The sequence below is a fragment of the Carlito syrichta genome, unplaced genomic scaffold (genome assembly GCF_000164805.1).
Source record: "Carlito syrichta isolate Samal-C Ts95f unplaced genomic scaffold, Tarsius_syrichta-2.0.1 Scaffold269186, whole genome shotgun sequence".
NCBI lineage: Eukaryota > Metazoa > Chordata > Mammalia > Primates > Tarsiidae > Carlito > Carlito syrichta.
Window position 1 is genome coordinate 133,005 of NW_007213282.1, and position 25,833 is coordinate 158,837.

The following is a 25,833-nucleotide window of genomic DNA, read 5'->3' on the forward strand; positions in this document are numbered from 1 at the left end:
TTTTCTAAACTGAGTTAGGCTTTTTGTATAAAATACCAGGGTATTAAAAATGAATAATCCTTTATCTGACTAATTAAGCAGTAAAACTATTTTATAATGTGATATTATTTAGTTTTATAAACTGTTAATATCCTAATAATAATCCCAAGAAGCTCTAAAAAATGAAGAAGGAATTATGACAGCTATGAAATATAAGTCGTTTAATGATATATTTGGTTTTATATTAGTCATACATTTATTTTTAGAGGCCTAATTTATATTTTTCCATAGCAGTGTTTTAGTTACATTTTCCACAGTGTTTTATTTTTTTAAATAGCTGTATCCTTTCATAATTCTCTGTTTATCAGAGAAACCAACTTTATCTCAACTTTATTAAACAGTGATAACAAATTCTAGTCTAGTTGGTATGAAAGTTGCCAGAACCAAAATGAAGTCATTTATGCCAAACCCTAACAAAATGGAGCCAGGAGACCATGAAAGAAGGGACCTCACACATGGATGCCTATGACAGAAATTATCACAAGAAATTCCTCAAAACCACAGTATTCCAGATAAGCCACTTGCACAGGACATCTGCCTAACAAGGGCTGTCTCCACCACTGAGCTAATGCCAACTTCTCAGCAAATCCCTGTAACTAATGGTCTTTTTTTCAGAACAGCTTATGTGGACTTTTCTTTTGGAGGCTTCTCCTTGCCTCAACCTCTGGAGGTACCCATGGTCCACCACAACAAGCATATTTTGAATCGCAACTTCTTATTCTCCAATAAACTCTTTGTGGTGGAGAGTCAGTTGTTTAATTTAGGTTGACATTAGCTCCAAATTTGCTAAAGTCCTGGAAATACATCCACACTAGCGATTAAACTGAATTCTTATTTCCAAGTAATTTTTGTTCTTAAGGATACTAGAAATAATTACTTTTGTCTGTCCTAATTACTATGCATAATTTTATTAGTACAATAGAATTGCACCTTTTAAAATAATCATAGATCTTAGCTACTGTTTAGTTATAAAGTATTTTGTTTTAAAAGGTCTTTAAATTTGGTGACTTCAAAGACAACTTCCATATTCTTCCTGGGACTTTCCTATTAGTTTAATTTGAAAAGAACAGAGAAAACACGAACATTAAGGTTAAATAACAAAAATATGATTCACATCATAAACGGATGCTTTGCAGTATTTTTTTTTTTTTTTTTTTGAGTTGGAGTCTCACTGTAGCCCAGACTGGAGTGCAGTGGCTGCTCCCGGCCACCACAGCCTCGACCTGCTGGGCTCCGGCAATCCTTCCGCCTCAGCCTTCCAAGTAGCTGGAACTACAGGCGCGCGCTACTACGTCCGGCTAATTTTTGTTGATTTATTGTAGAGATGAGGTCTCGCCAAGTTGCCCAGGCGGGTCTCGAACTTGGGGGCTCAGGCAACCACTAACCTCAGCCTCCCAAAGGCACGGGATTACAGGCTGAGCCACCGAGCCCGACTGCAGTATTAACAAGGTAGCAAATATACAAGTTGACCATAGCTCTTTGATTATTAACAAGAGACAGAAGGTTAAGGTGAGAGGAAACACGTAAGAGTCTTAAAAAATAAAATAAAAGAATCCAGAGGAGGCAGTCTTAAAGCTTATGATTGAAAAGTCTGTGTTGAACAGAGAGGTCGTTGGGGCATAGAGGAGGCAGTCTTAAAGCTTATGATTGAAAAGTCTGTGTTGAACAGAGAGGTCGTTGGGGCATAATGATAGCAAATAAAAGGTGAGGGGGCCATAGGAGAAAGCTTTGTTGGTGACGTGAGTGTTTTAGGCTGCTCAAAGCATGGTTCTGACTCCAGGCAAAATGTGGGAGGTCAGCCTAGCATTGGCTCCTAGTGATGGGAGGGGAGTAAAAGCAACTCTTTAAAACAATTTATGTCAAAATGGTATTCAGTGGTCCATCACATTGAATCAACACACCTTTATTGAAAACATATTATTTAGCACACGCTCTAGGGGTTCATTTCTGTTATTCTCTGAACTTGGAAACCTTTTCTTGTTGATCTTGAATATGGGTCACTGAACAGATTCTGTTTTAACTGATTAAATAAATGGTAACAAGGCCTAGGTCTGCTTCTATTTTACTGTATACTTACTTAACAGTTTACTTTGTCAGACTTCTACCCCCTCTACAGGATTAAGAAAATTAGTGGTTACAGTGTCATGCAATTCTATTCAGCTTGAAACATTATTGAGGCATTGGTTTTTCCACCTTTTAACCTTCATTTATTTATTAGAAGGCTTCCCCTAAGTGTATGGTAAGTTAACATTTCTTTTGCCTAAGTCCAGTAAAGTCAAAGCAATGTTTAATTTAAAATGCTGTAAATTGTGTGCATGTTAATTTCCTTCCCTTAACATTTAATTGGAGACTTTTTTTTCCCTAGTTAGCTCACCAAAATGTTACTTGGTTCCTCTGTGGCTGTCTGCTATTTGAACAGACAAGCAACTAATTAGAATAATAGAATGGCATAATTGTCATTCCTCCATTCTTATAGGCTTTTTTAAAAAGAGATTTTTTTAAAGGAATCTGCAACAAATATGTATCATATTCATGAAATATAAGATCCACACTCTCCCTTGAGGCAGTTTTCCACTTCACTGTGCAGACGTCCCTTTATTCTCTATCATAATAACTGATCAAGAAATGGAATGTTTTCCCAAGGAAAGAAAACCTCTCACGCATAAAAATTCAAACTGGGAAAACAAATATATCAAGAGATGGTTTTTAATTTGACAGAAGATCTACATTACAAGAGAATTTCTTGAAGATTACTTTATACAGGCAACTCCCTTAGTGTGCTGAAAATCAAAGAATGGTCTACATTTTAAACTCTTTAAAAAATGGGCACACTTGGTCCTAATATTCATATGTAAATTGTAACTATTTACATATGAGTCCCATTGTGATGGGTAAATGAAAATCAGTTTGTGAATTACTCATGTTTGTTGACGTTAGAGAAATAGTCAAGATGGCTTAGTCTTCTCTTGCCTTACTATTTTGTCCAGCCAATCTCTCTCATCCACTCTGTCCTAGTCCTAGAAGGGAGCATGGGAGGGGAAGCTAAATCTTACCCCAAAAGCACATTCCGGGAAGAGAGGAAACCCTAATGGATAATAACTCAGTTCTTCTGTTCCAGTTCTTAGTTTCTTTATAATTGAGAGAATCCATTATTCGTCATTCAAGTAAGTTTTGAGTAAACTCATATCTTTAATTGGATCCTCAAGCCCATAGGATTTATAGCGATCATTTTTGTCAATTGTGAATCTGCTCGTATTTGCTCTTCATGAAACCATGGAATGGCTTTTTAATGTATTTTTATGTCAACCTAAAAAAAAAAAAACCCAAAAATTTAGAGAGAAGTTTTCAGAATAGATGAGTTTATTTGAAAATAGAGGGGATTAGCCGGGCTCAGTGGCTCAGCCTGTAATCCCAGCGCTTTGGGAGGCCGAGGTGAGTGGATTGCCTGAGCCCGCGGGTTCGAGACCTGTCCGGGCAATTTAGCGAGACCTCATCTCTACAATAAATCAATATTTAGCCGGGCGTGGTAGCGCGCATCTGTAATTCTGGCTACTCGGAAGGTTGAGGCGGAAGGATCGCTGGAGCCCAGTGGGTCGAGGCTGCGGTGGCCGAAAGTGTGCCACTGCATCTAGTCTGGACAACGGAGTGAGACTCCAGCTCAAAAAAAAGAAAAAAAGAGAGGATGCAAACAATCTGGAATGTATGCTATGGCAAATCATAGTCACATTTGAGGGAGTTGGGGCCAAAGGGAGACTTTTAAAGAGAAGTCAACAAAAGGTGTTTTGTATCAAAGGTCGTTGCTTATGGAGACTTGCTGCAGAAATTGGCATTAGCTTACTGTTCAGGCGCCACTAGGCAGGTGTCCTTTTGCCAACTGCTTATCTGGAATATTAGAGTCTAGAGTAATTTTCTTGTGATAAGGCTTGTTACAGGCAAACATGCAGTACTTGCAGGAATGCCTTACAATAAGACTTGGTACAGGCGTTCGTGTGTGAGGGCACCCCCTTCATGGCCTTCTAACTCTATTTGTGAGGGTTTGACGTAAGTGATTCCATTCTGGTACCTGCATCTTTCACACATGGAGAGTTCAGAATGTAAATTCCTGCAAAGTAATATGTTTATGTCTTTCTTTCTTTCTTTCTTTTTTTTTTTTGAGTTGGAGTCTCACTCTGTTGCCCCGACTGGAGTGCAGTGGCCGCTCCAGCCACTGCAGCCTCGACCTGCTGGGCTCCGGCGATCCTTCCGCCTCAGCCTTCCAAGTAGCTGGAACTACAGGCGCGCGCTACCATGCCCGGCTCATTTTTTGATTTATTGTAGAGATGAGGTCTCTCCAAGTTGCCCAGGCGGGTCTTGAACCTGCGGGCTCAGGCAATGCACTCACCTCAGCCTCCCAAGGCGTGGAATTACAGGCTGAGCCACCGAGCCTGGCTATATCTTTCTTTCATTATCTCTAGTACCTGTGCTACTTATTAGATGCCCAAATAAAAGATTATATATATTGTGCTTGTTAGATTTTCTTAGGGGCCTTATTATTTAAATGACTGTTGTAATAAGCACTTACTATGTGATAAACACTATACAAATTATTTTACCTATACTTTCCATTTAATCTCAACGCAACTCTATGCAACTTGAAATATTATGATTGAAATATTCACCTTATAGGTAAATAAGTGGAGCACCGACAGATTAAAAATTGTTGCCCAAGATCATACAGTGGGTTGACTTGAGACCTTCCATGTTGTTACTGACCTACCTTCTTCCCTGAAGCTTCCTCCCATTCTCTCCACTATTACATTAAAAAAACCCCCAAAACGACAACCTTTCATTCCTATTAGAGTGAAAATATATCACACATTCGTTAGGTTTTCTGTTAAAGTTCAGAGGTGAACAGATTACCTCAATGATCCATTCCACATTTGGTTGGAAAATTTAGCAACAGAGCAGAAAAGAAAAGGAGGGAGAGACCTCAGGGAAACCCATACATCTTTGAGATAAACTCTATTTTCGTTTTAATGTTAAAATTTAACTTGTAATCCCTTTGCAGTATTTACTCAACTGTCAGTGAAATGATAAATCTCCTACCTCATTTCACAAGAGGGCAGCACTTTCTTTTCAAATTAAAAGTATGACAAAAAATACAGTCAGATTAACTTTTTCTGTCATGAAGTTAAGCTTGAGTGATTTATGAGAGAATAGAGGTCTCCCTTTGGGAAAATTTATGAGTAAGAGGAGTTCAAATCTACAGGGTTACTTGGGATCCTTTTAGAAAATGGAAAGATGAATTAAAATCAATCCCTAGACTTTTTGACTTGAAATTTGAATTAGATTAACTATTTTGGTAACTTTGTAAATGTGTTAAGAGTTTGCCAAGATCATGACTTTCTCTTCAATTATGGAATCACATTAAGGGTATATAATTTTAATATATTAAAATTGTTTTACTCTTACCAAATAAAAATATCAAGCAATGGTTGTATGTTTAGCACTCCACAGGTCATTTGAGGGGTAAATACATTTAACTTTTTTCTCTTTCTCTCAAAGAGCTTACTCACTATTAGAGCTATGGGGAAAGTAAAGCAAATTGACAAAACAACTTATAAACAAAGCAAGGCAACATATAAATTCATGATAATAGGACAGTGAAATGGAGATGGCCTACTTAGGTGGGAAATTGTTGAATTAAAGCTATAGTGCAGGGCTTTGTGAAGAGGGTAGAAATTAAGTTGGACCTCAATGGCTAGATAAAATTTGAATAGATAGAAAAAAATCAGAGAGGCTATTGCTTAAGAGAACAGAATCATATCAACACAGAAAAAGTGAAGTGTGCGTCAAGGAAACCTAGAAAAGCATGTTGTTTAGAATATGGTAGGAAATGATGCCAAGGATGTAGAGGGAGTCTATATTATGACACCTTGAAAGCTAGGCATTAGAGCTGCACTTGTTGATAGCATGTCACTAGACACTAGTCATGTGTGATTTACATTTAAATTAATAAAAATAAAAATTTCGTTCTTCAGTTGCATTAGCCACATTTCAAGTGTTTAATGGCCATGCTACTCCATTGGACATCATAGATAGAGAACATTTTCATTATCACAGAAAGTTCTGTTGGACAGCACTGCCTTACAACTTAGATATTTTTAGGTTGGAATATAGAGAATCATTAAGGTTGGGAGGATGATATAGTATAAAGAACATTTGGATTTTAAAACTGTAAGCAGAAAAGTTTTTTTGTTTTGCTTTTCTTTTGGTGTTAAGTGCTTTCCATGAACCAAATACAATTTGTTGGGTATAAGCGTTTTGTATACATGTTTTTTAAAAAGTCATAATTTTCATTTTAAATTAGCTACTGATATACAAAGAAGTAACTTTTTAATTAGATTTCAGAGAGACCTCAGCTTGGTTTGTCCTGCTAAAAGTATACAGAAGATAATTTGAAGCACAGAAAGACTGGAGTCAGGAAAGATGGCATAAAGTAATCTTGTTAGGAGGTGAAAGAGAGAACTGAAGCAAAAGAGTAATTCTGAGTTCCTTTGAAGTTTCCATTTTTTTTGAGCTTGTGTGGAGATAGTATGTACAACATTAATTTTGTAATTAAATAACTATTTTTTAGTTGTCTATATCAGAGATTGTTGTAATCTCTGGGGACATATGAGCGAGCAAAATAGGGTGTCAATGATATGATTAATATTTTATTATTCAGTATTACTTTTTTTTTTTTTGAGTTGGAGTCTCACTCTGTCGCTCAGACTGGAGTACAGTGGCCGCTCCAGGCCACTGCATCCTCTACCTGCTGGGCTCTGGCGATCCTTCTGCCTCAGCCTTCCAAGTAGCTTGAACTACAGGCCGTGCTACCACACCCGGCTCATTTTTTTTATTCATTGTAGAGATGAGGGCTCACCAAGTTGCCCAGGCGGGTCTCGAACCCGCGGACTCAGGCAATCCACTCACCTCAGCCTCCCAAGGCACGGGATTACAGGCTGAGCCATCGAGCCTGGCTTCAATATTACTTTTTAATAATTAGTGATGAGTAATGAACTTTCATGTAATTTATTTATATTTGTTTTTAAATTTTTTTCTAATAATAGTGAACCCTTAAGTTGTAAACTTTGTGGTGAAAATATGCAGAGATATTAAAGATATTATACACTTAGCTTGTTAAAATAGTATATTTTCAGAATTCTTGCCAATTTTTTGGGAAAATGTATGAAAACTTAGTAGAACTTTCACCCTAAAACACATATAATGCGGGTACTCCTGGTATTGCATACAGCTATAGGGAAGTTTTAATTGTCCATCCAACTCTCAATGAGTTTTTGTTAAAACTAATGAAACTATCAATTATATAGTTCTAATGAATGCCTTTCTTACTAATAGTATTTACTTAAATGTCAGAGGAACATTCTACATACAAAAGCCAAAGTCCAGACAAGGATTCCAGGGTCAAGCAGTTGGGTAAGTGTCAGAGGAAATCATGACTTCAAGAACGTTACTCTTTCTTACTTATCTCATGAAAGATAAAATACCTTAGGACCAGGATGAAATAATACAACTAAGGAACCTAGTTCAAATGTAACATCGATTAATTCTTTCTCATATAATTAAAAAAAGTTTTCCATATTGTTTTTCAGACTATCATAGTAGAGAATGATTGACTCATAGTTTTAATGAGAAAGTTATATTGTAATGACTTAAGTTCTTGTCCTCTGACCTATAGTCTGTTCCAAAAGAGTATGTAATGTTAACTATAAGGTAACGAAAAGGCATTTAAACATGCCACTGCTAAAAAAGAACAACCAATGCCTTTGGAAGGAAGAGCAGAGCTGGGGTGAGATGAGAAACCTGAAACAAAGAATGGTGCTATTCCTCAAGGTGTTTTTGGGCATTATTTAGTTTGCATGTAAGTTTTCGAAATAGTTTCACAGTTGCCAACAATATGTAGTTTTTGTAGCATTCTCAAGAACATGTATAGGGTTTTGAATTTACTGATTAATGCCAGAACTTAGACCTATGAGTGTATATTGGGTTTTTGTACATTACCAACAGTCATCCATGTCAATCTAGTGATCAAGATGGTATTATAATTTTAGTAAAAGTCACAGTGTAATTGAGAAATAAGATCAACTTTATTATATGAATGCCTTGTTAATTCTAAAGGCGCCTCCATAGTAATATTGCAGAAGGGTTTTGTGCAATAGCAATATTGCTTGGGTGTTTGTTTAGCCTTCCAACATTAGGATTTTGATGCCAATATTCACTTTGTATGCATGAATACTAGATTTGGTGGATTACTCTTAAAAGGCTCTATGACTTCTTAATCACTCCATCTTTTAATTTTAAAGTTAAAACGCCCTCAAGATAAAATTCTGGATGTAAATTTTGCATTAAATTCCTAGGTTTGGAAATTTCTAATGTAGATCTAGAGATGATGAAATATTACAAATCCCCTTCTACTACTGGATCCAGCCCTAAACTTGGCTGATATTGGTGTCAGATGGCTGCATCACCTGTAGTGACACATTTTCCTTAGTATTTTGTTATTGGAACATTCATAGTTACAGCAACATGAAGCAGGTCTTCTCTGGACCTAAGAAGTAAGGTCTAGGATATTTTCTTTTTCATTTCTGCAGCTTAGTTCCACAAATTAAGCTTCTATTTGTCTTGCAGCTTCTCAGTAGCCGCTATAGACTCTGGCACTGTCACTCTGCTACAGTCTAGGTGGACTTACTTAGCCCAACTTGAAAGATGAAGAGTTGCTTCAATTGCTTGAACAAATAAGGCCAGACATTTATTTTTGAATGCATATCTGTGGATTTTGTAAACATTCCCTAAATTTTTATACCCTCGAATATCACCGTATTAGACAATAGGAGTACTGGTTTCCTTGGAGGAGAATAGCTTGAGTTATATAATGCCTATTTAGACACGAAGTTGTTATTTAAATAGGCAGGAGTTACTAGTTATAGAGTAACTTACAAGAACAAAAAAGCTTTGTTCATGTGTCCCTTAGAAAAGTTTACCATTGACCAGCCTACTGCTGCTGAAGGCTTGTTTCTATTGAGGACTGATTTGGTAGAATGCTCGACCATCTGGCACCTCAAAACTTCTGAAAGTTTCAGAGGCAAAAATAATGGTCTCCGGTGGCGTTAACTTTCAAATATAACGACGCCACCGTTTTTGGAATAGATATCTACCTAGGAAGATAAATGTGTTTTACTTGGGGATTTTCCATCTATTGATTTAGTTTTGTGCGAAAAAGTGACACATGCTGTGGTAAAATTTTCACACAGTGTAAAAGATTTCAAATTAAAATGTCACATTCTAGATATTCAGAACTTCAGTGTCCTGAGAGGTAAGCATTATCACTCTCCTCTTATAGGTCTTTACAGAAAAATTATCCCTTTATGTGCTAAAAGGGAAAATTTTATATATATGTATATATATTCGGCGTACGTACATATTAGATATTAATTATTTGCACATAAAAGCCATCTCCCTCTTTTCAAAGCTGCACAGTGTTGCATTTCATAACTCTCTCATAATTGATTTATCCAGTTACCTATTGGTGAACATTTAGACCATTTTCACCTATTTTGCTGTGTTAAATAGGGCTTATTGAGATTTCTTGTACATATGTCTGTACATATGTTTGCAAATTCCTAGGGAGAGAATTTCTGAGTCAAAGTTATATTTTAATATTTGATGGGTATTGTGACATTATCTTCCATCTTCAAATTTGGCAGATTCTAATAATCTCTAGAAAATGTAATGGCTTAACCAAATTCTGTTAGGATAGGAATTCTTCATTCTGTAGTCAGCCTACTGATTTTCTTGTAAGCTACATAATACATTGTCTGGGTTCACTATCTATAAAGTAGTTTATTGGAAACTTTTTAGAAAGAAACAAAGACATAATGTAGAATTCACTGCTTAGAGAAGACATCTGAGGGAAGTGAGATAAAGGTAAAGAATATATATATATATCCTATATATACCTAGGAGAAAAAAGATGATTGATATCTATGACTTTGGTGGGAGAGCCATATTTGTAAATGTAAGTGGTTCATGTGGTAAGTGTATTGACTGGTTACTGATGAGTCTAGTGAAGGTGAATCATGACTAGAGAGTTGAAGTAGGCTTTGGGTGTGATTTTTGCAGAGAATCCTGAATGGGATTCTAAGCAGGAAGCTGGCAAGGACATGATTTAGAGTTGAAGCAGTAACTCAGCTATGAAAAGATTAGCCGGAATGCATCTGAAAAACCCCACTTCTTAGTATGATGCACAGAAGTATAGCTGATCTCATGGGGTTAGTTTGAACTTCCTCTATGTTTACCCAGTGTTCAGTTCCTTAAATACTTTTCAGATTATAGGAACAAAGCCCTCCTGGGAAAAGTATCAGGTTTTTTTTGGTTCCGAGTGAAAACAGCATTTTCAATTTTGATTTATTTTGCCATTCTCGTTGCTGTTATTAAAATTTGTTATTTTAATTTTGGCTTTAATTTTCTAAATCTAGATAGCTGAGGAAAATTGGAAAAACCTTTACAAAACCTTTTTGAAAACCTTTAAGAACTTTCTTTCCAGAGCCCCGTGTGATTCAGTTGCTTATCCCACAGGATTGTGCTGTCGGTAGACATCTGGAATTTTGAGGCTTGGCCGCCTGAGAGTGTTTCGCTCTTGACTGATGCTGCATATTTTTAAAAGAAGAATATGGTTTGGAAACATTAAGTTGGCATTAATTTTTAGTCACCTAATAAAGTGCTCTCTGAATTATTAAATATTTTGAAGGTTGCTAAAGGCTGACCCCTGCACCTGGTTGGCTAATTCAGAAGCAGATTAGCTGGTATTTCTCTTCCTGAAGTTCTACCCTACCCACCCACTCCCCTTAAGAAGAAAAAAAGCTCTTCGTGTCTTTTAAAATATCTATTTGAATCTTCTGGCTATAAGTTATAGAAATATACAAAGTAGTGAATTTTTTAATGAATCCTAATTTTTATTTCCCAATGACCACCTATATAATTATCAAAATAGATGATGCCATTATAATAAAGAGGTGAACATTAAAAACAATTCTTTGTGTACAAGGCATATTGCCTGAATTTCCTGGGATAAAAGGAGAGTTCCCCCTTTCATCAGGAGGCTCAGGCCTCCATCTTTGGATTGAACTTTCTGCCCTTTAGGGCTGTATATTACCTTAAATAGCTACCAGCTGACAGACTTTACTGCTGGCTGACGTTAACTAGAAAGCTATAATGTATGGAGTGATCGCTCTTTAACACTACTTCAGTGGTAGAAGACAATGAATTGAAATCTCTGATCACGATTAAGGTCTTGATGCTAATTCATTTTTTAATGAAAAACCCCATGTTACAGATGTTATGAAAAGGAGAATTGTGTATATTTCTTTCTAAAAAAATAAGTGAGATCTTTCCTTGAGTCAGAATGGACTTAAAACAAGTAAATTTTTCTACCCCTGCCTGAAGTTCCTCATTTTAGTAATGAATAAGCCATGATGTAGCGATTTATGTGTAATCACCTATTGACCTCCATATGCTTCACTTTAGAGGCTCCTAAGAAGCTTTTCTTCTTTTCTTTTTGTTCTTTGTATTGGCCAATATAAAGGAAAACCTGTTAGGTTTTACATAGAAATATACTTTATCTTTATAGTTTTAAAACTTGTAGGAAGGCCCCTTTAAGATCCACTATAGGAGTAAGATGTAATTTGTTTTTCCACAAAACACTTAGACTGATATTTGACTGAACACTAAAGAATATTTCATTGCCTTAATAAAATTACTAAATAGGTCATCTTTTCACAAATTACATAAAATTTAGTTTCTAAGTGTAAAAAGTTTTTAAGTTAGCCTAACCTTTGAAAGTTCTTGGCAAAGCCACATGGACATTTAACTCCCGTCATGTTAGCATTGGAATGTGGTTTTCATTAAGTAATTTAGATTTAGAGTTTATTGAGTTGATTGTTGCATTTTCCTGTGCTTCTCTGTGATTCTGGAACCTTTACTTTTTCATGGAACTATGTGTCTATGTTTGGGGGACAGCTTGTTTAGCTAGAGGTCCCTTGGTTATTCAGTGTTGATCTGTCACCGGCATTGGTAGTGTTTCGTTTATTCTGCCTCTTGAGGATTGGTGAACAATTTATTTGCACACTAGTTTGAACTGGCAAAATGTCAACTACTTCAAATGTCATCATTTCAATTTATTAAGTCTCTCTGGTGATGTATTACTTTCTGGAGGCCTCTATTTTTTGTTTCAATGATTACAAAATTGTATAACGTATCAAAAAAATACTTGGTAGCAAAGGGCTATGAAAATGTAAGGTGTATTACCAAAATGATATTTTGTGTACTGACTTTCAACTGAGAAATTGTTCTTATCTTATAGATATGAAACACAAATTAGTGATAAAAAGTGTTACTCACTCTTATAAAAGCAATTTCCATTTACATTTTACAAGTCTCACTTCTAATGTGTTATTCAGTTATCTAAGGGTACATTACTTTTGAATAACATCAAATATTTAGCTATGTGAATTTTATAGAGCATCTCTGGATTTTTACACAAATAATCTATTTGCCTTTAACACCTAAAAAGTAACATTTTTGGTTTTTTTCCAGAGTTCTAGAGAGGGCATCGTTACCCTGTAATTAAAATTAGTTAATAATTTTCTAAAAAATATTCTTTTAAATTATTCCACATTCTTTTGATGATCTATTTTGAATATGATCCACTGAGTTTTGTACTTTTCTTCAAAAGAGGCTGATATCACAGTTAGGTTTGTCAGTATCTTAGTTTTTGATGATTTTATACATGAAGTAGTGGAGATTTCTTTAAGTGCTCTCCTTTTTCATTAGCAGAGGATGTCAGTTCGGAGAATTGGTGGTCGATACAGAGACACTGACTTCTGGATTTTCTGCTCTAGAATCCCATGCAGGAACATGCTCTTGTTCTGTTTCCTTATCCTGTCCAGATACTTACCAGGCTGAAAAAGTTCCCTTCCTTGTCTTATCTTTTGGAAAGAATCCCTAACACAAAGGATGCTTTTTCTTTCTCCTTTATCTTCATGCCTTGTGCTTACCCTTGGGTAAGGATACAAGATATTTGGGATTCCAATAAGAACATATTCTCATCTTGGGATAAGAACATTTAAACATGAAGTGTCTACTTTAGAGCAACAATATGGTGTTCTCTGTTGTTCCACGGAGTTTTTATTTAGTGCACTCTTCTGATATGTGCATGAGGGAATGACGTGTTTGCACATGTCTCTGATCACAGCCATCCAGCACCCTGGGTGGTAGTTGGAAGTTTGCCCAGCTGAGAAAGATTGTTCTTTCTCTCCACCCCCCCATACCTTTATTTATTTATTTATTTATTGTGGTGGTCCTAGTGATGGTGACGGTGCTGGTGGTTTCTTTTGTCTTGTATTTATGTAAAAAGTTTATTTGCTGCCGTTGAAGAAAGACTTCAGCATGTGGCCCTAGAGCTCCCGGGCCAGGTTCAGTGTGGTCAGTCTCTCTGAAATTTCTTCTCCACATTTCTGATGATTGGTCTTCATGCTGATGTAATCGCTGTTTTGATCCAAGCTGCAGATTATTTTTACTTATGAATTTCTAAATAATCGTTAGATTAACACATTTGTTTTTGAAATCAATAGTGTCTGTGTATAAATCTGGACTAGGTGTGTTGAGGTGAAACAAGTTCTGCTAGAAATCTCGTAAAGCCTTTTTGCCCCTGAGGACATGTAGGTTTTTATGAATAAATAATGAAAATATTTTAAAAGCTTGTTAAAATTTGTGTAGATGGGCATATGTAAAACACATGCTATTTAAATACTGATATGAAAATAAGTAGGGAATGAAATGGAAAGAAAAATGGTTTGCAAATCCAAAAAATAATAACCACATTGTGTACTGTTCCCAATAGGTTTTTAGTTTTTTCTGTGGCTGAATGAAATCTCTTAGTACATATGATAAAATGAGTGCTAACAATTTTGATACTTAAGGAATTAGTAGCCTTTTAAGAGATGTATATTCTAATTTTAGAGTTTTTGTTCTCTTTGGTCTTTGCCCTGATGTAAAAAGTAAACCTAGTTACGTTAAGATTACATTATTCCATTTATGATGGTGTCACCATTAAAAGTGCTGTATATTTATGATGAAATCCCACCCACAACTAGACAAATATGTCTCCTATGGACATTTCTGCCATACTTAACTTTTATTGACTTACTAAATAGCTATGTAATATAAAAACAAAATCACACTTTGCCTTGGAATGATTTAAAATCAATTCATAATTTGTATTGTTTTTTTTTTAAAAGTGATTACAATTAAAACTTTTTGGAAGATAGTGTTTCTCTGAGTGCCCATAATACTTTAACATCAAAATTGAACATATATTCAAAGTAATTGGTTACTGCTCACATGTTGAGTACAGCAGTAGTTTCACTTATTAAGTTTTATGTCAGAAGCAAATAAATTCCCCATGAAAACAGTCCGAGTTACTTTCAGTGATATCAGTGCAACTAAAATATGTTCCTTTAGAAGTATTTTTTCTATCATTTTATCATGAAAACATTTTTCAGAATTAAGATCAATCATGTATATTTTCTTTAGTGATTTTTTTTTTTTTCCCACACGCTTCCTTTTATTTTCATGGGTTGGCTCCTAATTGGAAGGGACTCAGTGATGCATTCAGGATTGAGACAATGTAAGAGATACTGTACTGAAGTTAGGGACAGGCAGGCCTCCAGGAAGTGGGAGTGAGCTTCACTTCAAACCCTGTGAAGGGTGGTGGAAAGGGAGGATGCTGATTAAAATAATAAACAACTGCTGGAAAGAGAAGTAGATTACCCAACTGCTGTCAGATCAGCAAGGGGAGCTGCTGAAGCTGACTGAGGCTGCTCTCCCCTGCCAGGAAGCCTGCAGAAGGAACCATGAGATTTGCTACGAGAACTTTTCTCCGGACAGTTAGAACAACTTTTAAAACAACTTAAGTTCTGTTGCATTGACAGCATCCCTTAGGCCGGGCCTATTTAGGGAAATGGACTGAAACTAGCTTGGTGGTTACCATAGCAACCCAGGCTGCTGGTGTCTGGGAGAGTGAGAACCGGTGGCCTCTTGTCCCGTGTTTTGGTGTTTCTTCAGCTAAAAGTACACTCCTCCTTGTGCGAACTCTACATAAGTCATTCTCTTTGAAAACTGGATTTTTACCTAGGATTTTTTTTTTCCTTTTCTTTCTGAAACCAGTCTGAATGGAGGAAGTTGGTAATACTTGGCTTTTTTTTTTCCTTCTCTCATGCAAGTTTCCAGGATATAGCTTATTTTTTTGCTGCGTGTAATTGAGACCAAACTCTAAGCTTGGGGCCCAGGAGAGAACAGTTGTGGCCTGCAGGTCATTAGTGAGGTGAGCAGAAGGGAATCTTGGGCTTCCCAGAGACAGAGGAGACCATGCCAGCCTCGTGGGATGCAGCTACCAGAAAATACAGAAGCAGGTCTATTCCTTGCGAACTCCAAAGTCCATGAAAAAACGGACCCACGGTGGGGTGGCTAAAATGTCTCAGCTCAAGCTGCTGTTGCTGATGGACCATAGCTCAAGGGCAAGGCTTGTAAAGGATTTTACAAAGGATTTTAAAGTATAGCCAGAAAAGACACGGTTTTTAGAAGTGACTGTTGTCTGAAGGAAGTTTGCCGGAAAGATGTAGGCTTCAAGGGCTACTGGACGATGATTGGTCTGAACTTCAGCTTACGGGAATTGCTGACAAAATTTGAAAAGGTATGCAGAAAGCAAACTTCATGAATGTACTCTTTTTCCTTCTTTCTTTTCTTTTCTTGTCTTTTTTTTAAACTATGCATTTAGATGGTAAATATTCTATTGACTCTTTGGTTGTTTAATATGATTTATAAAGCCTATTCCATTTTGATATCCTCTTTAAATTTGTTTTTCATGTAAAGAGCAAATTAGCAATTCTCTCCTTTGGTCAGGAGGGCTTCTCCTGATGCCTGTCACTTTTAGAATTCCACATCAGAAGAGACTCTTTGTACTCAAGTCAGCCGGTAATTTAACTGAAACTTCTTTTGGGGCAAAAACAAAACTGAAATAAAAATCCAGCAACAAACACCAGGTTTTGGTGCCAAAGTCTGACTTCATCAGGCATGGGTTTTGTTTTCCAGACCCCTCAGGTTTATCTCTCCAGCTGCTGCCTGCTGGGCACTGCCCTCTGCAGCCCCCTGCTTGGGGACTCAGTTCCCAGAATCAGAAGTCGCTTCACTGTGACCCTGGCATATCTGACCTCGGGCTTTTCCTTTTTCTCTGTGTCTGTTTTAAATGTGGAGTGCTCGTCTGCACCATGGGCTTTAATGCTTGGATTATTAATTTTGCATGTAGTTCTTTTTTCCATAGAAAGGCTCTTGGCCAGATTGAGTCTGGCCTGCCAAATGCTACCTTACATTTATAGTTAAAACAGAAAAGCTCCACTTGCCGCATAGGGACTCCTGCCCTCCTGCCTTTTGATGCGAAGCACTAATCTTCTCCCAATTTCTAGTTTTTAAAGAAAAATAAAGGCAGAAAGGGGCAAAGTTCTCTCTCGCTAGGTGCGTAAGGCGATTATTTATCAGTTGTAAAAGAGATGTCCTCAGTGGCTTTCACCATGGATACCCTGTGGTTCATTGCAAGTACAAATACTGCAGAAGCAAGACGTATTGAGTCATGAAAAGAATAATGGACTTTTTCTTACAAACCACAATTGCCAGAGGGAAAAGATATAAAACCATGCCATTTGAAAAGTTTGGAAGCCTTTCCACAACAATTGCAGCCATCGGCTGCCTTTTGATGACGGGAACATTGTAGTGGGAAGAGTGTGGAGAAAGAATTTAGCCCCTCCTTGGAGCTTGGAGGACGAGTCTCTCTTGGCCAGGGCTGCTCCCCCAGTCTCTCCCTGCACCTCAACTGTAAGAGTGAGGATTATATTTGCAACACGAGTGGACTTTGACCTCTCGCTTTGATATGTTGTTAAACATCTAAATTCCTGAGAATAAAGTAGGGTTCCTGTCAGCTTGCTCACCATTTAGAAGGGGTGGAGAAGGGAAAGAAAATCTTCCTTATGGCAGCTGGAAACAGCAGGTGACAAACTTTATGGCCATAAAGAGGTCTGTTAGCTTGTTTTGTGTAGATTTGCCTGTTTCTTCCTTAAAAGGTGTATAGGGCATATGCTACATGAATAATTCATTGCTTAGACCCCCTGAGAAGCAGTAATTGTGGGCAATAGTTAGACATTTTGTACTGTAATTGCTGCTATTAGTCTTAAAAGCCTAGGTCAGATACCAGAGGTTAGTAACCTGCCTTGGCCTTTAGGCCATTTTATTGTCTTATCAGTATGCTTCCTCTTTTAACCACCGAGCCTTAGTATCTCAATATTTCTCATTCTTATTTTAGTAGTTGAATTGATAGTAAAAGAAATCTACTGGCTTATTCTTGTCAAAGGTTTGATTTGATTTGGGATTTTGCTTTCTTTTTTTTTTTTTTTTTTTGAGAGAGTACAAATTCAAAGAAACAATCCTGCAATTCACAGTCTGAAGTTATCTATACATGTTTATTTTTGTGTTAAACGCCTTTTTAAAAGGCTACATAAAAGTTAATCTCTTTGCCATATTTCATTTGTAGGAAATGCGTGATTGTCTTTTTACCCAACTCAAGTCTTAAATCCATTGTGTATCTTTATAAAGGCTGTCTCATATCTTGAACCTTTGGTACATTAATTCATTGCCAGGAAAACTGGAATTATGGAAAGGTATGACTGCCTCACACTTCTCAAATACAACTAACTACCTTTCTCCAACTCTGAAAGCACTAATGCCATTTCGAGAAAAGATCAAGGCCCACTGCCATAATGTAAAATCCACAGGATACCTTCAGAAGCGGAATAGCCATCATTCCGTATGCAGAAGTAAAAGCCCTTTATTCTTAATTCCCTTAGCCTGTCTTTTCGTCAGTATTAGTGACCTGTTTCTAGAGAGAATATTAACTTTGGTGATTTAACACTTTTTATATCAACAGTTGTAATTGTTCAGTCTGATGTTTAGGTTATCACAGTAAAAAGATGCTTTTGCTATGTTCCTGAAACCATTTCAGGCTTTAAGGAAACTTGGGTCCACTGCTGGAGTAGTGAACTCAAAGCCCATTATGCTGAGTAGTTGAGGCCAACTGCTAAGGGTTAGGCCTTCTAGTGATGGCTAATCTGGAAAGTTATAGACTCGTCAGACCATTCAAATTCCTGGATAAAAGCAGACCTTCAGCATAACCTCAAGGTAGCAATTTGTTTGCTGTGGTAAATTGAAAGGGATATTCTAGTTGCTTTTTCTGAACTTCAGAGAAAGTCAGCAGTTTTGTGATTATTATTGAGTATTCTTTCATATATGCATGTTTGGCACATGATTGGGTATCTAGTCCCAAAGAGTGTGATGCCAGAATTATGGTTGTCTAGCATAGGCAGGGTAGGAAAATTGGACTTGGTATGCATTTCTAGTCATCTAGAATCAGAAAGGGCAAAGCTGGGAGTCCCTTTGGTTCCAGGAGGCAGGAAGCGTTCGTTTCCCACCAGCTCATCAAAAGATCAAGAAGCCCCAGTGGGAGGGATCTATGCATACCTTAGAGTGATAACGAAAGATACCTAAAGAGAAAAACTTCGTACTAAGGGATGGTGCATGTCAAGATGTACCTGCCATCTAGCAGGTCCTACTCATCTAACCAAGCAACAAGGGGTGGACCATTGTGACTATGGTCCCATGGGTGACTATCTGGAAAGTTCAAACTATTGACTTGAGACAGAAAGTTGGCCCACCAAGGCACCTCTCTGAAATCCAGCTTATAGGTTAGTTTTATTGCCACCCTGGCTTTAATTAATTTATTTTCTTCCTGAAGGTACTTCATAAAGGAAGCGCATAGTGACTATGAATATACTGTTATACTTGGGTCACTTGCATGTTTACTGTCTTTATTCCCTATGATTAGTAGTCACAGAGGATAAAGTAATGGACAGTTTTAGCTCAGTGACATTTTGAGTGACTGTTGCCTTTTATTAACTTACGCAGCCCCTTTTCAAGGTGATTAATGATAATGATAGTTCTCTTAGGGACTTTTTTGGTTGTCTGTTAAGTACCATTCTCTTGGTGAATCCTTGAAGAAAGATGCTCCTGAGTGAGAACACAGAAACAAGACACTCAATGCTGAATTTCTTTATGGCATTTACGTTCTTTAGGATGATTCTGATTTTTAAAATTTTTAAAATTATAGTTTGAAGCTATATTGTATTGCACAGCTTGCAATATCTAATTTTGAAACAAGTGTGTCCTGGACGAGACACAGCGAACTCTACATTTCAAGATCTACTCATTTATTCCATATGTAGTAAATATTTATGACATATATGGTATGTACTGGGCATGGTCTGAGTGTAGAGATGGAGGGTACATTGTGTTTACAACCTAGTGGAACAATACAGACCTTAAACCTCCTACATTTTAAGTGACAAGTGAATAATTAAACAAAAGTAGAGAAAGTTGTAAGAGTTATAGTAGCCCTAGTTAATCTTGGTGCTTGTGAAATTTCTCCTAGAGATATTACATTTAGGCTGAGACTTAGTAGATGAGTTTAAGATGGAGGAAGGAAATGATACTGTGTGTCAACGTGCATGCATGTGTGTGACCTGTGGGTAGACTTATGTCGGGGTACAGGATGGGAGCTTTCTGGGCAAGAGGAACTGTTTTGACATGGGTCAGGAGTTAGGAGGAGTTGTGTGCCCCAGGACTGTCATTTTAAACATTTAAAATGCAATAATTCTTTTATGTGTTTTCAAATCTGTTCAATTTTCACCACACTATCTGATTTGGGGAGCTAGGATGAGACAGTAGCTTGACCACCTGAGGCATTTAATATCTGTGTGTAAGAAATTTGTGTTCAGATGCAGATCAAATCTGCTTATGTATCATGCATCTCGTAAGGGAATCTACCATATTTTAGTTTACTATGATTTTAGTGTGTTTGAGAAACAATTGGTATAAAGTTGAAGATTTGGAATATTTTTGGTTGAGAAGGTTATTTCTGCTTACAAAGCAGCATTTACAGTGCTGAAATTTAAAATGGAGTTTATTCACTGATTTTTATCACTGGTATATTTAAATTATCTTTAAAGTACAGTGAATTTTGAGTTTGTTTCACTTAGTAATTTGACATTTTTCTACTCTGTTGTTTTACCTATTGTTTTATTATTATTATTATTATTTGGAGACAGTGGTTTGCTATGTTGCCCAGACTGTCCTCAAAATCTTGAGCTCAAGCAAGCCTCCTCTCTCAAGTCTTACCTATATTTAAAATCACTGATAATGGGAAAAGAAAATTATTAGCATTGACTTAATAATTTAGAAATGCTGCTGTAGACCTAATGATAACCACCATCTATTGTTGGTCAAAATGTGATTCAATACAGTGATTAAAATCTGGGAGACTAGTTTTTGGAACAAAATGCAGTCTGTCAGATAATTAATTTAATAATTGACTAAAATCAATAATTTAATTGAAATAATTAATTGAATAATTTATAGCCACTACTCACTATGCCAGAAACCTCACAAACTGTCTCAAAACATATTTACTTATGACATAACCTTTGTTGATGATGTTATTTGGTTATTGCATTATCATTCAGGTAATATCTGACTCTTATCTTAAAAAATTATAATTTCTTGTTTTCAAAACCTAAAGCTCTGGTGGTAAGCCTACAGAGCTCCTGATAATTAGAAACCGTCTCTGAAATCTAGTCTGCCTTTTGAAAGGAACAGTGGATTTATTTTCCCCTAATGGCTAACTTTGTTTATTTAGCCTGAGCTTTGGAACATGATAGGGAAGTTGTTCTAACCTCACTTCTTCTTCGCCTTCAGGAAAAGGGTCAGAACTCCTTCAGAGAAAACATTGCTATGGCCACATAGGGTTAGGTAAATATGCCATGCAAAAATAAACCAAAATCATGTCAATAAGACCCAAAGAGTATGACTCTATTCTAGTACCCATTTAGTGGTTGAAGACTTCCTGGTGGCACTAAATCTCTATTTCTTGTCAGAGGTATCCAACAGTTCTGTTTATTATATGAAGAAATATTTTTGTTTGCATAGTTACAGCTACTGCTTGATAAAATATTATAAAGAAATAAAATGTATGCGAAAGTGTCTGCAGTTATATATCTATGGGTCATATCCTTAAAGGAACGTCCAGTTAAGGGCAAACTTGGCATTAAAATACCAATTATTAAATAAATAAATGTTTTCCTGTATTTGTGAAGTTTATTTTGGCCTTGGTATTTTGGCCATTATTATGAAGTTTTATGTGAACCTCTGTGAGCTTTTGTAATTTTTTGAAGGGCTATTCTGAAAGTTTGGATCTTAATGCTTTTGATGGTGTTTTACTTTGAGAAAAAGATGTAGTTCCCTTTTATAAACCCTGGTTTTTCTTAACCTTCTACTTAAATTATTTAAAGATACTTTTCAAGTAAATCCTTAAGACATTTCCTCTGCTCTATTTTCAAATGTTAGTTCAACTGCTTGAGTATCTTGCTAGGGTCCCTCGGTGCACATGATCGGCTTACGTTAAATGCTTGGAAGAGCATTGCTTTATGCTTCTAGATGGATAACATTCCCATAACTAATTATCAGTAACCATTTTGTGCTGTTTAATGTTCAGAAGGGCTTGCAGGTGCCAAAGGTAAGCATTAGTAGGGCCAAGTCTCCCAGCTGTGCTGTGAGAGTCATCCCTCTTTCATGGAACTTTAATTTATTGTAGCGTTTGATGTCACATCAGGGTCATGATCTGACAGCCTCCCATGCTGACATCCTGATTTTAAAAGCAGGGCATCATTGCACAGTGATCTATGAAGGAACCCGATTCATTAACTGTGCTTAACTCTAAATTTTCAGGGAAAACTCAGGCAGGACTTTGCAATGCAACATTCTAAAGGATTTTAGTTCTCTCTATTAAATATTGTAAGTGAAGAAATTGGAAAAAAATTATTACTACATTCTCTTCCAAGTCTTCAATTGTCTTTTTTTCCCTCCTAGCACTACAGTGGATAATTTGTAGTCAATCAAGATAAACTTATTCATATGTTCATTCATGCAGTGATACTAGTATCTGTGTATCATCCCCTCTATTTTACATTAGGCTTGTTCTGTGTAACAGAGACTGTGAAGGATACAGAAGAAATATTAAGGTGGTTTTCTGTTTCTAGGAATTCTTCATGTATTTGGCAAAGCAGATATTCTACCAAATGTTAAATGAAACAAAATAATGTATGCTGTCTTTTCTTTGATCACTTTCTGGTTGTTGATTTTCTTCCTAACTTTTGATGATATTCATGTGTGGAAAGGTCTTCCATATATTGAAAGTTATAGTCCAGCCTGAACATATGATCACTGATAGCGCTGTTAAAGAAAGCATTGCAGAAAGATTTATCATCATTGGCTGGGTCAGTTATGCAGTTCTATTTTATTCCATTTGTCATGGTGGCTTGGTTGGAAAACCCATCGTCTGATCTGATGTGAGGAGACAAATTTGCTTAATGTTCTTGGCACCTAAATTTCCTGATGCTGGGGAATACTCTTGTGAAATTAGATTTTTTAAAAAATGCAATTCTGTCTTTCTACTTTTCTTGAATATGAAAGGAAGCAAATAGATCAGGCTATATCAGGATGTTGTGGTTTGAAGTTGTCTTGTGATTTTGGGTGTGGTCCACTGATAATGATGCTTTGGTACCTATACAGGAAATTTGAGGCGAGGTGCTCCCTGACAATAGAGAGCAAATAAATGCCTTGCTCATGGTGTCATTGATTTTTCTCTTATAGATGACTACCACACATATATAGCATAAGCTTAAAACCATTGCAAACAATGCCTGCTAACCTTTTGATATATCCCTTTAGAGGTCTTAAAATGCATTTCAGGACACTGTTCCATTCTAAAGACCAGGAACCATATTAGATGCCACCAAAGAACTTGTCAGCAGAAACTTTCCCTTTTTCATATTTTCAATGGTAACTTCTATTTGGAGCTCCCCAAACTATGATTATGATGAGGTTGCCATTTTCCATGCATAATATTTCCCATCCTGAGAATCTTGAAAAAGTATCTGGCTTTCTTCCCCTGCTGCCCTATCCACATCTGCGCTGCACATCTCTGGGATAGAACTGCCAGTGAAGTGCAAAAGATTCAGCAATCGCTGAGTTTTTGGTTCCCATTAGTAGTTAGTTGTTCAGTGATTAGTCCAAATTCTGCCAATCAGACTTTGCAGGTGGACCTAGTTTGGATTTTTCATTAGGATCAGATAACACCAGAGATCAATGGGCTTGTATATTTGGAGCATATATCTTGCAGGAGCTGCCCCTCAAACTTTGTGTTTATTTCGCCCACTTTCCAAATCTGCTCTGATGTTAGACATCACAGATTCCATCAGAATTGATAATAGGGCAGTTCTTCCCCTTCACTTCATGTAAGTGATATCTTTCTAACATGCTCATTGGAATGGTAAGGTGCAAAAGGCCCTTCTATGGGTGCTTCTGGGTGACTGAAAAAAAAATCACTTAGAAAGATACTGGTCCCTAAACTTTGGTACTTGATGGAATGCATAAATGTGCTTATCAGGAATGAGTTTTAAATGGATAAAAACATTCTGAATATTTTAAAAGCTTCTATTTAAGTTTTTACCATGCTCCTTTATAATTAGAGAAACTTAAGAAAAATGAGGCTTAGTCAGTTTGGGCTGCTAGAACAAAATACCATAGATTGAGTAGCTTGAAATGTCAAAGATTGAGTAGCTTGAGTACAAAATAAATTTATTTCTCACAGATCTGAAAGCTAGACAGACCAAGATCAAGACACTAGCAGATTCTGTATCTGGTGAGAGACTGCTTTTTGGTTCATAGATGTCCCCTTCTAGGTATGTCCTCACATAACGCAAGGGGCAAAACAGCTCTCCAGAGCTTCTTTTATAAGGGCACAATCCCTTTCATGAGAGCTCCACTCTCATGTCCTAGTCACTTCCCAAAGGCCATGTCTCCTGATACCATCATCATGGGGTTAGTGTTTCAACATATTAATTTGGGGAGGACATAAATATTCAGGCTGTAGCAAAGTCCTGTAAGGAAAAATTTAAGATTAGAAGGGCAATAAAACTATGTGGTGTAAGAATGGGCTTTTCTTTACTAATTCAAATTTATTGCCTGCAATGAAAGTTTTAAAAAAAAAATTTTTATTTCCGCAGTGAGATACTTTATCATTCATTGCTCAATATTTGATTTGGAGACTCCACCACACCTTCAAAGCCCCTCTGGTGTCTGCTTTATTTATTTGTAAATTTATACTTACTTGTGGGATGTCAGTGGATGTCAGAGAAAAGTTAGCTACAACTAGGTGGCATCCATTAAATTCAAGAGGAAAAGATAATTGCCAAATTAATACAGGTAGTTATGTTGACAATCTTATAAAGGAGCATAGTAAAAAAGAATAGATCAGACTCTTTGTATTTCATATTTTAAATTTTATACATTTATCTAATTAAAAAAATCTTGTTTTTTGTAAAAACTTTTGAAAACTCAGAGAAAGTATAAGGAAGAAACTAAAATAATCTCTAGTTCTCTTCTATAGTGGTTATACTATTTTTATTTTTAAAGCCTTTACATTTTACATTTTAAAGTCATTACAAAGTGGGCAAAAGATATGAACACACACTTCTCAAAAGAAGACATACGAGCGGCCAACAGATACATGAAGAAATGTTCAACCTCACTAGTCATCAAGGAGATGCAAATTAAAACTACGCTGAGATACCACCTAACTCCAGTCAGAATAGCCATTACCAATAACTCAAAAAATAACAGATGCTGGCGAAGATGTGGTGAAAAGGGAATGCTTCTACACTGTTGGTGGGAGTGTAAACTAGTGCAGCCTCTGTGGAAAACAGTGTGGCGATTCCTAAAAGCTCTAAAAATCAACCTTCCATATGACCCCGCAATCCCCCTACTGGTAATATATCCTGAAGAACTCAAATCACTCTATAAAGAAGATATCTGCACACGTATGTTTATCGCAGCATTGTTCACAATAGCAAGATCATGGAACCAACCATACTGTCCATCAAAGAAGACTGGATTAAAAAAATGTGGTGCATATACACAATGGAATATTACACAGCCAAAAAAAGGAACAAAATCATGAATTTCGTAGCAACCTGAATGGAATTAGAGTTTATAATACTGAGTGACCTCTCACAGAAACAAAGATCTGAGTGTCACATGTTCTCACTTATAAGTGGACCTTGAACATCTATCATAATACTATAAGAAAAGGATTGACAGTGGTGGGAAACTATGGGTGGTCAGGGAGGGGAAGGGAGGTGGGATTAATGGTAGTCAATATCTGTCTGGGGACAGGGGGGCACACCTCATCAACAAAGGTACCTGCACAATACATATTTCTATACCTAACCCTTAACTGTACCCCACAATTTTAAAATAAAAAATATGAATTTTTAAAAAAAAGCCTTTTAACACATATATGTGACAATTATTCAGAAATCTACATGCTAATTTAAATATCTATTTTAAAAATGAAGCCATCATATCACATCATTTCGTATTGTCTGCTTTTAAACAATGCTATATTACCATCAATTTAGTATTTTAAAAACTGTGTTGTTAAACATGTTTATACATAAATCTTCCTAGAAGGGGTAATTTTGA

At 36.5% G+C, this 25,833-nt stretch overlaps 1 protein-coding gene across 1 annotated transcript in view; it reads left to right on the top strand.

Annotated features, from left to right (window-relative positions):
* The window catches only part of LOC103254083 (utrophin-like), a gene marked incomplete at both ends in the record, with an annotated part of 282,458 nt that overhangs the window by 130,234 nt on the left and 126,391 nt on the right, over positions 1-25,833 (top strand).